Genomic DNA, 16216 nt, shown 5'->3' with positions numbered 1-16216 from the left:
GGGAAACTACTGAGGGAGAGGCATCACGTACTAATCTATCAACCGTCTACACAGGGAAACTACTGAGGAGAGGCATCACGTACCAATCTATCAACCGTCTACACAGGAAACTACTGAGGGAGAGGCATCACGTACCAATCTATCAACCGTCTACACAGGAAACTACTGAGGGAGAGGCATCACGTACCAATCTATCAACCGTCTACACAGGGAAACTACTGAGGGAGAGGCATCACGTACCAATCTATCAACCGTCTACACAGGGAAACTACTGAGGGAGGGGCATCACGTACCAATCTATCAACCGTCTACACAGGCAAACTACTGAGGGAGAGGCATCACGTACCAATCTATCAACCGTCTACACAGGGAAACTACTGAGGGAGAGGCCTCACGTACCAATCTATCAACCGTCTACACAGGCAAACTACTGAGGGAGAGGCATCACGTACCAATCTATCAACCGTCTACACAGGCAAACTACTGAGGGAGAGGCATCACGTACCAATCTATCAACCGTCTACACAGGCAAACTGCTGAGGGAGAGGCATCACGTACTAATCTATCAACCTTCTACACAGGCAAACTACTGAGGGAGAGGCATCACGTACCAATCTATCAACCGTCTACACAGGCAAACTACTGAGGGAGAGGCATCACGTACTAATCTATCAACCTTCTACACAGGGAAACTACTGAGGGAGAGGCATCACGTACCAATCTATCAACCGTCTACACAGGGAAACTACTGAGGTAGAGGCATCACGTACTAATCTATCAACCTTCTACACAGGGAAACTACTGAGGGAGAGGCATCACGTACCAATCTATCAACCGTCTACACAGGCAAACTACTGAGGGAGAGGCATCACGTACCAATCTATCAACTGTCTACACAGGCAAACTACTGAGGGAGAGGCATCACGTACCAATCTATCAAACGTCTACACAGGCAAACTACTGAGGGAGAGGCATCACGTACCAATCTATCAACCTTCTACACAGGCAAACTACTGAGGGAGAGGCATCACGTACCAATCTATCAACCGTCTACACAGGGAAACTACTGAGGGAGAGGCATCACGTACCAATCTATCAACCTTCTACACAGGGAAACTGAGGGAGAGGCATCACGTACCAATCTATCAACCGTCTACACAGGGAAACTACTGAGGGAGAGGCATCATGTACCAATCTATCAACCGTCTACACAGACAAACTACTGAGGGAGAGGCATCACGTACCAATCTATCAACCGTCTACACAGGGAAACTACTGAGGGAGAGGCATCATGTACCAATCTATCAACCGTCTACACAGGCAAACTACTGAGGGAGAGGCATCACGTACCAATCTATCAACCGTCTACACAGGAAACTACTGAGGGAGAGGCCTCACGTACCAATCTATCAACCGTCTACACAGGGAAACTACTGAGGGAGAGGCATCACGTACCAATCTATCAACCGTCTACACAGGCAAACTACTGAGGAGAGGCATCACGTACCAATCTATCAACCGTCTACACAGGGAAACTACTGAGGGAGAGGCATCACGTACCAATCTATCAACCGTCTACACAGGGAAACTACTGAGGGAGAGGCCTCACGTACCAATCTATCAACCGTCTACACAGGAAACTACTAAGGGAGAGGCCTCACGTACCAATCTATCAACCGTCTACACAGGCAAACTACTGAGGGAGAGGCATCACGTACCAATCTATCAACCGTCTACACAGGCAAACTACTGAGGAAGAGGCATCACGTACCAATCTATCAACCGTCTACACAGGCAAACTGCTGAGGGAGAGGCATCACGTACTAATCTATCAACCTTCTACACAGGCAAACTACTGAGGGAGAGGCATCACGTACCAATCTATCAACCGTCTACACAGGCAAACTGCTGAGGGAGAGGCATCACGTACCAATCTATCAACCTTCTACACAGGTAAACTACTGAGGGAGAGGCATCACGTACCAATCTATCAACCGTCTACACAGGGAAACTACTGAGGGAGAGGCATCACGTACCAATCTATCAACCGTCTACACAGGCAAACTACTGAGGGAGAGGCATCATGTACCAATCTATCAACCGTCTACACAGGGAAACTACTGAGGGAGAGGCATCATGTACCAATCTATCAACCGTCTACACAGGCAAACTACTGAGGGAGAGGCATCACGTACCAATCTATCAACCGTCTACACAGGGAAACTACTGAGGGAGAGGCATCATGTACCAATCTATCAACCGTCTACACAGGCAAACTACTGAGGGAGAGGCATCATGTACCAATCTATCAACCGTCTACACAGGGAAACTACTGAGGGAGAGGCATCACGTACCAATCTATCAACCGTCTACACAGGGAAACTACTGAGGGAGAGGCATCACGTACCAATCTATCAACCGTCTACACAGGCAAACTACTGAGGGAGAGGCATCACGTACCAATCTATCAACCGTCTACACAGGCAAACTACTGAGGGAGAGGCATCACGTACCAATCTATCAACCGTCTACACAGGCAAACTGCTGAGGGAGAGGCATCACGTACTAATCTATCAACCTTCTACACAGGCAAACTACTGAGGGAGAGGCATCACGTACCAATCTATCAACCGTCTACACAGGCAAACTACTGAGGGAGAGGCATCACGTACCAATCTATCAACCGTCTACACAGGCAAACTACTGAGGGAGAGGCATCACGTACTAATCTATCAACCTTCTACACAGGGAAACTACTGAGGGAGAGGCATCACGTACCAATCTATCAACCGTCTACACAGGCAAACTACTGAGGGAGAGGCATCACGTACTAATCTATCAACCTTCTACACAGGGAAACTACTGAGGGAGAGGCATCACGTACCAATCTATCAACCGTCTACACAGGGAAACTACTGAGGTAGAGGCATCAACCAATCTATCAACCGTCTACACTGTAAACTACTGAGGGAGAGGCATCACGTACCAATCTATCAACCGTCTACACAGGCAAACTGCTGAGGGAGAGGCATCACGTACTAATCTATCAACCTTCTACACAGGCAAACTACTGAGGGAGAGGCATCATGTACCAATCTATCAACTGTCTACACAGGAAACTACTGAGGGAGAGGCATCACGTACCAATCTATCAACCGTCTACACAGGGAAACTACTGAGGGAGAGGCATCACGTACCAATCTATCAACCTTCTACACAGGTAAACTACTGAGGGAGAGGCATCACGTACCAATCTATCAACCTTCTACACAGGTAAACTACTGAGGGAGAGGCATCACGTACCAATCTATCAACCGTCTACACAGGCAAACTACTGAGGGAGAGGCATCATGTACCAATCTATCAACCGTCTACACAGGGAAACTACTGAGGGAGAGGCATCACGTACCAATCTATCAACCGTCTACACAGGGAAACTACTGAGGGAGAGGCATCACGTACCAATCTATCAACCGTCTACACAGGCAAACTACTGAGGGAGAGGCATCACGTACCAATCTATCAACCGTCTACACAGGCAAACTACTGAGGGAGAGGCATCACGTACCAATCTATCAACCGTCTACACAGGCAAACTACTGAGGGAGAGGCATCACGTACCAATCTATCAACCTTCTACACAGGCAAACTACTGAGGGAGAGGCATCACGTACCAATCTATCAACCGTCTACACAGGCAAACTACTGAGGGAGAGGCATCACGTACCAATCTATCAACCGTCTACACAGGCAAACTACTGAGGGAGAGGCATCACGTACCAATCTATCAACCGTCTACACAGGGAAACTACTGAGGAGAGGCATCACGTACCAATCTATCAACCGTCTACACAGGCAAACTACTGAGGGAGAGGCATCACGTACCAATCTATCAACCGTCTACACAGGGAAACTACTGAGGGAGAGGCATCACGTACCAATCTATCAACCTTCTACACAGGGAAACTGAGGGAGAGGCATCACGTACCAATCTATCAACCGTCTACACAGGCAAACTACTGAGGGAGAGGCATCACGTACCAATCTATCAACCGTCTACACAGGCAAACTACTGAGGGAGAGGCATCACGTACCAATCTATCAACCTTCTACACAGGGAAACTACTGAGGGAGAGGCATCACGTACCAATCTATCAACCTTCTACACAGGCAAACTACTGAGGGAGAGGCATCACGTACCAATCTATCAACCGTCTACACAGGCAAACTACTGAGGGAGAGGCATCACGTACCAATCTATCAACCGTCTACACAGGCAAACTACTGAGGGAGAGGCATCACGTACCAATCTATCAACCTTCTACACAGGCAAACTACTGAGGGAGAGGCATCACGTACCAATCTATCAACCGTCTACACAGGCAAACTACTGAGGGAGAGGCATCACGTACCAATCTATCAACCTTCTACACAGGAAACTACTGAGGGAGAGGCATCACGTACCAATCTATCAACCGTCTACACAGGCAAACTACTGAGGGAGAGGCATCACGTACCAATCTATCAACCGTCTACACAGGAAACTACTGAGGGAGAGGCATCATGTACCAATCTATCAACCGTCTACACAGGGAAACTACTGAGGGAGAGGCATCACGTACCAATCTATCAACCGTCTACACAGGCAAAACACGTACCAATCTATCAACCGTCTACACAGGGAAACTACTGAGGGAGAGGCATCACGTACCAATCTATCAACCTTCTACACAGGGAAACTACTGAGGGAGAGGCATCACGTACCAATCTATCAACCTTCTACTCAGGTAAACTACTGAGGGAGAGGCATCATGTACCAATCTATCAACTGTCTACACAGGCAAACTACTGAGGGAGAGGCATCACGTACCAATCTATCAACCGTCTACACAGGCAAACTACTGAGGGAGAGGCATCATGTACCAATCTATCAACCGTCTACACAGGCAAACTACTGAGGGAGAGGCATCATGTACCAATCTATCAACCGTCTACACAGGGAAACTACTGAGGGAGAGGCATCATGTACCAATCTATCAACCGTCTACACAGGCAAACTACTGAGGGAGAGGCATCCGTACCAATCTATCAACCGTCTACACAGGGAAACTACTGAGGAGAGGCATCACGTACCAATCTATCAACCGTCTACACAGGGAAACTACTGAGGGAGAGGCATCACGTACCAATCTATCAACCGTCTACACAGGCAAACTACTGAGGGAGAGGCATCACGTACCAATCTATCAACCGTCTACACAGGGAAACTACTGAGGGAGAGGCATCACGTACCAATCTATCAACCGTCTACACAGGAAACTACTGAGGAGAGGCATCACGTACCAATCTATCAACCGTCTACACAGGGAAACTACTGAGGGAGAGGCATCACGTACCAATCTATCAACCGTCTACACAGGCAAACTACTGAGGGAGAGGCATCACGTACCAATCTATCAACCGTCTACACAGGCAAACTACTGAGGAAGAGGCATCACGTACCAATCTATCAACCGTCTACACAGGCAAACTGCTGAGGAGAGGCATCACGTACTAATCTATCAACCTTCTACACAGGCAAACTACTGAGGGAGAGGCATCACGTACCAATCTATCAACCGTCTACACAGGCAAACTACTGAGGGAGAGGCATCACGTACTAATCTATCAACCTTCTACACAGGCAAACTACTGAGGGAGAGGCATCACGTACCAATCTATCAACCGTCTACACAGGGAAACACAGGGAAACTACACAGGCAAACTGAGGGAGAGGCATCACGTACCAATCTATCAACCGTCTACACAGGGAAACTACTGAGGAGAGGCATCACGTACCAATCTATCAACCGTCTACACAGGCAAACTACTGAGGGAGAGGCATCACGTACCAATCTATCAACTACACAGGGAAACTACTGAGGGAGAGGCATCATCAACCGTCTACACAGGCAAACTACTGAGGGAGAGGCATCACGTACCAATCTATCAACCGTCTACACAGGGAAACTACTGAGGGAGAGGCATCACGTACCAATCTATCAACCGTCTACACAGGGAAACTACTGAGGGAGAGGCATCACGTACCAATCTATCAACCGTCTACACAGGCAAACTACTGAGGGAGAGGCATCACGTACCAATCTATCAACCGTCTACACAGGGAAACTACTGAGGGAGAGGCATCACGTACCAATCTATCAACCGTCTACACAGGGAAACTGAGGGAGAGGCATCACGTACCAATCTATCAACCGTCTACACAGGGAAACTGAGGGAGAGACATCACGTACCAATCTATCAACCGTCTACACAGGCAAACTACTGAGGGAGAGGCATCACGTACCAATCTATCAACCGTCTACACAGGCAAACTACTGAGGGAGAGGCATCACGTACCAATCTATCAACCGTCTACACAGGCAAACTACTGAGGAGAGGCATCACGTACCAATCTATCAACCTTCTACACAGGCAAACTACTGAGGAGAGGCATCACGTACCAATCTATCAACCGTCTACACAGGCAAACTACTGAGGAGAGGCATCACGTACCAATCTATCAACCGTCTACACAGGCAAACTACTGAGGGAGACATCACGTACCAATCTATCAACCTTCTCACAGGAAACTACTGAGGAGAGGCATCACTACCAATCTATCAACCTTCTACACAGGGAAACTACTGAGGAGAGGCATCACGTACCAATCTATCAACCGTCTACACAGGAAACTACTGAGGGAGAGGCATCACGTACCAATCTATCAACCTTCTACACAGGAAACTACTGAGGGAGAGGCATCACGTACCAATCTATCAACCGTCTACACAGGCAAACTACTGAGGGAGAGGCATCACGTACCAATCTATCAACCGTCTACACAGGCAAACTACTGAGGGAGAGGCATCACGTACCAATCTATCAACCGTCTACACAGGCAAACAGGCATCACGTAAACTACCTTCTACACAGGCAAACTACTGAGGGAGAGGCATCACGTACCAATCTATCAACCGTCTACACAGGGAAACTACTGAGGGAGAGGCATCACGTACCAATCTATCAACCGTCTACACAGGGAAACTACTGAGGGAGAGGCATCACGTACCAATCTATCAACCTTCTACACAGGCAAACTACTGAGGGAGAGGCATCACGTACCAATCTATCAACCTTCTACACAGGCAAACTACTGAGGGAGAGGCATCACGTACCAATCTATCAACCGTCTACACAGGCAAACTACTGAGGAGAGGCATCATGTACCAATCTATCAACCGTCTACACAGGGAAACTACTGAGGGAGAGGCATCACGTACCAATCTATCAACCGTCTACACTGTAAACTACTGAGGGAGAGGCATCACGTACCAATCTATCAACCGTCTACACAGGGAAACTACTGAGGGAGAGGCATCACGTACCAATCTATCAACCGTCTACACAGGCAAACTACTGAGGGAGAGGCATCACGTACCAATCTATCAACCGTCTACACAGGCAAACTACTGAGGGAGAGGCATCACGTACCAATCTATCAACCGTCTACACAGGCAAACTACTGAGGGAGAGGCATCACGTACCAATCTATCAACCTTCTACACAGGGAAACTGAGGGAGAGGCATCACGTACCAATCTATCAACCGTCTACACAGGCAAACTACTGAGGGAGAGGCATCACGTACCAATCTATCAACCGTCTACACAGGCAAACTACTGAGGGAGAGGCATCACGTACCAATCTATCAACCGTCTACACAGGGAAACTACTGAGGGAGAGGCATCACGTACCAATCTATCAACCGTCTACACAGGCAAACTACTGAGGGAGAGGCATCACGTACCAATCTATCAACCGTCTACACAGGCAAACTACTGAGGGAGAGGCATCACGTACCAATCTATCAACCGTCTACACAGGCAAACTACTGAGGGAGAGGCATCACGTACCAATCTATCAACCTTCTACACAGGAAACTACTGAGGAGAGGCATCACGTACCAATCTATCAACCGTCTACACAGGCAAACTACTGAGGAGAGGCATCACGTACCAATCTATCAACCGTCTACACAGGCAAACTACTGAGGGAGAGGCATCATGTACCAATCTATCAACCGTCTACACAGGAAACTACTGAGGGAGAGGCATCACGTACCAATCTATCAACCGTCTACACAGGCAAACTACTGAGGAGAGGCATCACGTACTAATCTATCAACCTTCTACACAGGAAACTACTGAGGGAGAGGCATCACGTACCAATCTATCAACCGTCTACACAGGAAACTCAAGGCCGTCTACACAGGGAAACTACTGAGGGAGAGGCATCACGTACCAATCTATCAACCGTCTACACAGGCAAACTACTGAGGGAGGCATCACGTACCAATCTATCAACCGTCTACACAGGCAAACTACTGAGGAGAGGCATCACGTACCAATCTATCAACCGTCTACACAGGCAAACTACTGAGGGAGAGGCATCACGTACCAATCTATCAACCGTCTACACAGGAAACTACTGAGGGAGAGGCATCACGTACCAATCTATCAACCGTCTACACAGGGAAACTACTGAGGGAGAGGCATCACGTACCAATCTATCAACCGTCTACACAGGCAAACTACTGAGGGAGAGGCATCACTGAGGGAGAGGCATCACGTACCAATCTATCAACCTTCTACACAGGCAAACTACTGAGGGAGAGGCATCACGTACCAATCTATCAACCGTCTACACAGGCAAACTACTGAGGAGAGGCATCATGTACCAATCTATCAACACAGGGAAACTCTGAGGAGAGGCATCACGTACCAATCTATCAACCGGAAACTACTGAGGGAGAGGCATCACGTACCAATCTATCAACCGTCTACACAGGCAAACTACTGAGGGAGAGGCATCACGTACCAATCTATCAACCGTCTACACAGGCAAACTACTGAGGGAGAGGCATCACGTACCAATCTATCAACCGTCTACACAGGCAAACTACTGAGGAGAGGCATCACGGCAATCTATCAACCTTCTACACAGGCAAACTACTGAGGGAGAGGCATCACGTACCAATCTATCAACCGTCTACACAGGCAAACTACTGAGGGAGAGGCATCACGTACCAATCTATCAAACCAGGCAAACTACAGGGTACTAATCTAAACTACACAGGAAACTACTGGGAGAGGCATCACGTACCAATCTATCAACCGTCTACACAGGAAACTACTGAGGGAGAGGCATCACGTACCAATCTATCAACCTTCTACACAGGAAACTACTGAGGGAGAGGCATCACGTACCAATCTATCAACCGTCTACACAGGCAAACTACTGAGGGAGAGGCATCACGTACCAATCTATCAACCGTCTACACAGGGAAACTACTGAGGGAGAGGCATCACGTACCAATCTATCAACCGTCTACACAGGCAAACTACTGAGGGAGAGGCATCACGTACTAATCTATCAACCTTCTACACAGGCAAACTACTGAGGAGAGGCATCACGTACCAATCTATCAACCGTCTACACAGGGAAACTACTGAGGGAGAGGCATCACGTACCAATCTATCAACCGTCTACACAGGGAAACTACTGAGGGAGAGGCATCACGTACCAATCTATCAACCGTCTACACAGGAAACTACTGAGGGAGAGGCATCACGTACCAATCTATCAACCGTCTACACAGGGAAACTGAGGGAGAGGCATCTCACGTACCAATCTATCAACCTTCTACACAGGCAAACTGAGGGAGAGGCATCACGTACCAATCTATCAACCGTCTACACAGGGAAACTGAGGGAGAGGCATCTCACGTACCAATCTATCAACCTTCTACACAGGAAAACTGAGGGAGAGGCATCACGTACCAATCTATCAACCTTCTACACAGGGAAACTGAGGGAGAGGCATCTCACGTACCAATCTATCAACCGTCTACACAGGCAAACTACTGAGGGAGAGGCATCACGTACCAATCTATCAACCGTCTACACAGGCAAACTACTGAGGGAGAGGCATCACGTACCAATCTATCAACCGTCTACACAGGCAAACTACTGAGGAGAGGCATCATACCAATCTATCAACCGTCTACACAGGGAAACTACTGAGGGAGAGGCATCAACCAATCTATCAACCGTCTACACAGGAAACTACTGAGGGAGAGGCATCACGTACCAATCTATCAACCGTCTACACAGGCAAACTACTGAGGGAGAGGGTACCAATCATCAACCGTCTACACAGGCAAACTACTGAGGGAGAGGCATCTACCAATCTATCAACCGTCTACACAGGCAAACTACTGAGGAGAGGCATCACGTACCAATCTATCAACCGTCTACACAGGCAAACTACTGAGGGAGAGGCATCACGTACCAATCTATCAACCGTCTACACAGGCAAACTACTGAGGGAGAGGCATCACGTACCAATCTATCAACCGTCTACACAGGCAAACTACTGAGGAGAGGCATCACGTACCAATCTATCAACCTTCTACACAGGGAAACTACTGAGGGAGAGGCATCACGTACCAATCTATCAACCGTCTACACAGGGAAACTACTGAGGGAGAGGCATCACGTACCAATCTATCAACCGTCTACACAGGAAACTACTGAGGGAGAGGCATCACGTACCAATCTATCAACCGTCTACACAGGCAAACTACTGAGGGAGAGGCATCAGGCAAACTATCAACCGTCTACACAGGCAAACTACTGAGGGAGAGGCATCACGTACCAATCTATCAACCGTCTACACAGGCAAACTACTGAGGGAGAGGCATCACGTACCAATCTATCAACCGTCTACACAGGAAACTACTGAGGAGAGGCATCACGTACCAATCTATCAACCTTCTACACAGGCAAACTACTGAGGGAGAGGCATCACGTACCAATCTATCAACCGTCTACACAGGCAAACTACTGAGGGAGAGGCATCACGTACCAATCTATCAACCGTCTACACAGGGAAACTACTGAGGAGAGGCATCACGTACCAATCTATCAACCGTCAGTAAACTACAGGCATCACGAAACTCAACTGAGGGAGAGGCATCACGTACCAATCTATCAACCGTCTCAAACTACTGAGGGAGAGGCATCACGTACCAATCTATCAACCGAAACTCTGAGGAGAGGCACAGGTCTACACAGGAAACTACTGAGGGAGAGGCATCACGTACCAATCTATCAACCGTCTACACAGGAAACTACTGAGGAGAGGCATCACGTACCAATCTATCAACCGTCTACACAGGAAACTACTGAGGAGAGGCATACTGAGGAGAGGCATCACGTACAATCTATCAACCTTCTACACAGGGAAACTACTGAGGGAGAGGCATCACTACCAATCTATCAACCGTCTACACAGGCAAACTACTGAGGGAGAGGCATCACGTACCAATCTATCAACCGTCTACACAGGCAAACTACTGAGGGAGAGGCATCACGTACCAATCTATCAACCGTCTACACAGGCAAACTACTGAGGAGAGGCATCACGTACCAATCTATCAACCGTCTACACAGGCAAACTACTGAGGGAGAGGCATCACGTACCAATCTATCAACCGTCTACACAGGGAAACTACTGAGGGAGAGGCATCACGTACCAATCTATCAACCGTCTACACAGGTCTACTGAGGGAGAGGCATCACGTACCAATCTATCAACCGTCTACACAGGAAACTACTGAGGGAGAGGCATCACGTACCAATCTATCAACCGTCTACACAGGCAAACTACTGAGGGAGAGGCATCACGTACCAATCTATCAACCTTCTACACAGGGAAACTGAGGGAGAGGCATCACGTACCAATCTATCAACCGTCTACACAGGCAAACTACTGAGGGAGAGGCATCACGTACCAATCTATCAACCGTCTACACAGGCAAACTACTGAGGGAGAGGCATCACGTACCAATCTATCAACCGTCTACACAGGCAAACTACTGAGGGAGAGGCATCACGTACCAATCTATCAACCGTCTACGCAGGAAACTACTGAGGAGAGGCATCACGTACCAATCTATCAACCGTCTACACAGGCAAACTACTGAGGGAGAGGCATCATCGTCTACACAGGGAAACAACGTACCAATCTATCAACCGTCTACACAGGGAAACTACTGAGGAGAGGCATCACGTACCAATCTATCAACCGTCTACACAGGCAAACTACTGAGGAGAGGCATCAACCGTCTACACAGGCAAACTACTGAGGGAGAGGCATCACGTACCAATCTATCAACCGTCTACACAGGGAAACTACTGAGGGAGAGGCATCACGTACCAATCTATCAACCGTCTACACAGGAAACTACTGAGGGAGAGGCATCACGTACCAATCTATCAACCGTCTACACAGGAAACTACTGAGGAGAGGGTACCAATCTATCAACCGTCTACACAGGCAAAATCTAGGCATCCGTACCAATCTATCACAGGGAAACTACTGAGGGAGAGGCATCACGTACCAATCTATCAACCGTCTACACAGGCAAACTACTGAGGGAGAGGCATCACGTACCAATCTATCAACCGTCTACACAGGCAAACTACTGAGGGAGAGGCATCACGTACCAATCTATCAACCGTCTACACAGGCAAACTACTGAGGGAGAGGCATCACGTACCAATCTATCAACCTTCTACACAGGCAAACTACTGAGGGAGAGGCATCACGTACCAATCTATCAACCGTCTACACAGGAAACTACTGAGGGAGAGGCATCACGTACCAATCTATCAACCGTCTACACAGGCAAACTACTGAGGGAGAGGCATCACGTACCAATCTATCAACCGTCTACACAGGCAAACTACTGAGGGAGGCATCAGGCATCTATCAACCGTCTACACAGGGAAACTACTGAGGAGAGGCATCAACCAACCGTCTACACAGGAAACTACTGAGGGAGAGGCATCACGTACCAATCTATCAACCGTCTACACAGGCAAACTACTGAGGGAGAGGCATCACGTACCAATCTATCAACCGTCTACACAGGCAAACTACTGAGGAGAGGGTACCAATCTATCAAGTCTACACAGGAAACATGAGGGAGAGGCATCACGTACCAATCTATCAACCGTCTACACAGGAAACTACTGAGGGAGAGGCATCATCAATCTATCAACCGTCTACACAGGAAACTACTGAGGGAGAGGCATCACGTACCAATCTATCAACCGTCTACACAGGCAAACTACTGAGGGAGAGGCATCACGTACCAATCTATCAATCTACACAGGGAAACTCAACCTACCAATCTATCAACCGTCTACAGGGAAACTACTGAGGGAGAGGCATCACGTACCAATCTATCAACCGTCTACACAGGGAAACTACTGAGGAGAGGCATCACGTACCAATCTATCAACCGTCTACACAGGGAAACTACTGAGGGAGAGGCACTACACAGGCAAACTACTGAGGAGAGGCATCACGTACCAATCTATCAACCGTCTACACAGGCAAACTACTGAGGAGAGGCATCACGTACCAATCTATCAACCGTCTACACAGGGAAACTACTGAGGGAAATCTACCTGAGAAACTACTGGGAGAGGCATCACGTACCAATCTATCAACCGTCTACACAGGCAAACTACTGAGGGAGAGGCATCACGTACCAATCTATCAACCTTCTACACAGGCAAACTACTGAGGGAGAGGCATCACGTACCAATCTATCAACCGTCTACACAGGGAAACTACTGAGGGAGAGGGTACCAATCTATCAACCGTCTACACAGGAAACCAATCTATCAACCGTCTACACAGGAAACTACTGAGGGAGAGGCATCACGTACCAATCTATCAACCGTCTACACAGGCAAACTACTGAGGGAGAGGCATCACGTACCAATCTATCAACCGTCTACACAGGCAAACTACTGAGGGAGAGGCATCACGTACCAATCTATCAACCGTCTACACAGGCAAACTACTGAGGGAGAGGCATCACGTACCAATCTATCAACCGTCTACACAGGAAACTACTGAGGGAGAGGCATCACGTACCAATCTATCAACCGTCTACACAGGAAACTACTGAGGGAGAGGCATCACGTACCAATCTATCAACCGTCTACACAGGAAACTACTGAGGGAGAGGCATCACGTACCAATCTATCAACCGTCTACACAGGCAAACTACTGAGGGAGAGGGTACCAATCTATCAAACTACTGAGGGAGAGGCATCACGTACCAATCTATCAACCGTCTACACAGGAAACTACTGAGGGAGAGGCATCACGTACCAATCTATCAACCGTCTACACAGGCAAACTACTGAGGAGAGGCATCACGTACCAATCTATCAACCGTCTACACAGGCAAACTACTGAGGAGAGGCATCACGTACCAATCTATCAACCGTCTACACAGGAAACTACTGAGGGAGAGGCATCACGTACCAATCTATCAACCGTCTACACAGGCAAACTACTGAGGAGAGGCATCACGTACCAATCTATCAACCGTCTACACAGGGAAACTACTGAGGAGAGGCATCACGTACCAATCTATCAACCGTCTACACAGGCAAACTACTGAGGGAGAGGCATCACGTACCAATCTATCAACCGTCTACACAGGCAAACTACTGAGGGAGAGGCATCACGTACCAATCTATCAACCGTCTACACAGGCAAACTACTGAGGGAGAGGCATCACGTACCAATCTATCAACCGTCTACACAGGCAAACTACTGAGGAGAGGCATCACGTACCAATCTATCAACCGTCTACACAGGCAAACTACTGAGGGAGAGGCATCACGTACCAATCTATCAACCGTCTACACAGGCAAACTACTGAGGAGAGGCAGTACCAATCTATCAATCTACACAGGCAAACTACTGAGGGAGAGGCATCACGTACCAATCTATCAACCGTCTACACAGGCAAACTACTGAGGGAGAGGCATCACGTACCAATCTATCAACCGTCTACACAGGCAAACTACTGAGGGAGAGGCATCACGTACCAATCTATCAACCTTCTACACAGGCAAACTACTGAGGGAGAGGCATCACGTACCAATCTATCAACCGTCTACACAGGCAAACTACTGAGGGAGAGGCATCACGTACCAATCTATCAACCGTCTACACAGGAAACTACTGAGGGAGAGGCATCACGTACCAATCTATCAACCGTCTACACAGGCAAACTACTGAGGGAGAGGCATCACGTACCAATCTATCAACCGTCTACACAGGCAAACTACTGAGGGAGAGGCATCACGTACCAATCTATCAACCGTCTACACAGGGAAACTACTGAGGGAGAGGCATCACGTACCAATCTATCAACCGTCTACACAGGCAAACTACTGAGGGAGAGGCATCACGTACCAATCTATCAACCGTCTACACAGGGAAACTACTGAGGGAGAGGCATCACGTACCAATCTATCAACCGTCTACACAGGGAAACTACTGAGGAGAGGCATCACGTACCAATCTATCAACCGTCTACACAGGGAAACTACTGAGGGAGAGGCATCACGTACCAATCTATCAACCGTCTACACAGGAAACTACTGAGGGAGAGGCATCACGTACCAATCTATCAACCGTCACAGGCAAACTACTGAGGGAGAGGCATCACGTACCAATCTATCAACCGTCTACACAGGAAACTACTGAGGGGAGAGTACCAATCTATCATACGTACCAATCTATCAACCGTCTACACAGGGAAACTACTGAGGGAGAGGCATCACGTACCAATCTATCAACCGTCTACACAGGCAAACTACTGAGGGAGAGGCATCACGTACCAATCTATCAACCGTCTACACAGGCAAACTACTGAGGGAGAGGCATCACGTACCAATCTATCAACCGTCTACACAGGGAAACTACTGAGGGAGAGGCATCACGTACCAATCTATCAACCGTCTACACAGGGAAACTACTGAGGGAGAGGCATCACGTACCAATCTATCAACCGTCTACACAGGGAAACTACTGAGGGAGAGGCATCACGTACCAATCTATCAACCGTCTACACAGGCAAACTACTGAGGGAGAGGCATCACGTACCAATCTATCAACCGTCTACACAGGCAAACTACTGAGGGAGAGGCATCACGTACCAATCTATCAACCGTCTACACAGGCAAACTACTGAGGGAGAGGCATCACGTACCAATCTATCAACCGTCTACACAGGC

At 48.2% G+C, this 16216-nt stretch overlaps 1 long non-coding RNA gene across 7 annotated transcripts in view; it reads right to left on the bottom strand.

Moving 5' to 3' along the window:
* Positions 1–212: 212 nt before the first annotated feature.
* Positions 213–16216, bottom strand: part of LOC127930095 (uncharacterized) — a 40685-nt gene continuing 24681 nt past the window's right edge. For 3 of the 7 annotated variants that reach the window (XR_008136706.1, XR_008136701.1, XR_008136702.1), the window contains 3 exons: positions 4671–4776; positions 4107–4159; positions 213–1100 (listed from right to left, as the gene is read on the bottom strand). This is a non-coding gene — a long non-coding RNA (uncharacterized LOC127930095). Of the gene's footprint in view, positions 1101–4106; positions 4160–4670; positions 4777–6305; positions 6366–10508; positions 10622–16216 lie in introns of those variants that run through there. The other 4 variants (XR_008136703.1, XR_008136707.1, XR_008136705.1 and 1 more) reach the window with 4 other exon arrangements.

This window comes from Oncorhynchus keta, chromosome 5 (assembly GCF_023373465.1).
Source record: "Oncorhynchus keta strain PuntledgeMale-10-30-2019 chromosome 5, Oket_V2, whole genome shotgun sequence".
In the NCBI taxonomy this organism is placed as follows: domain Eukaryota; kingdom Metazoa; phylum Chordata; class Actinopteri; order Salmoniformes; family Salmonidae; genus Oncorhynchus; species Oncorhynchus keta.
The sequence above is the reverse complement of the archived record's forward strand: the minus strand, read 5'-3'. Positions and strand labels throughout refer to the sequence as shown.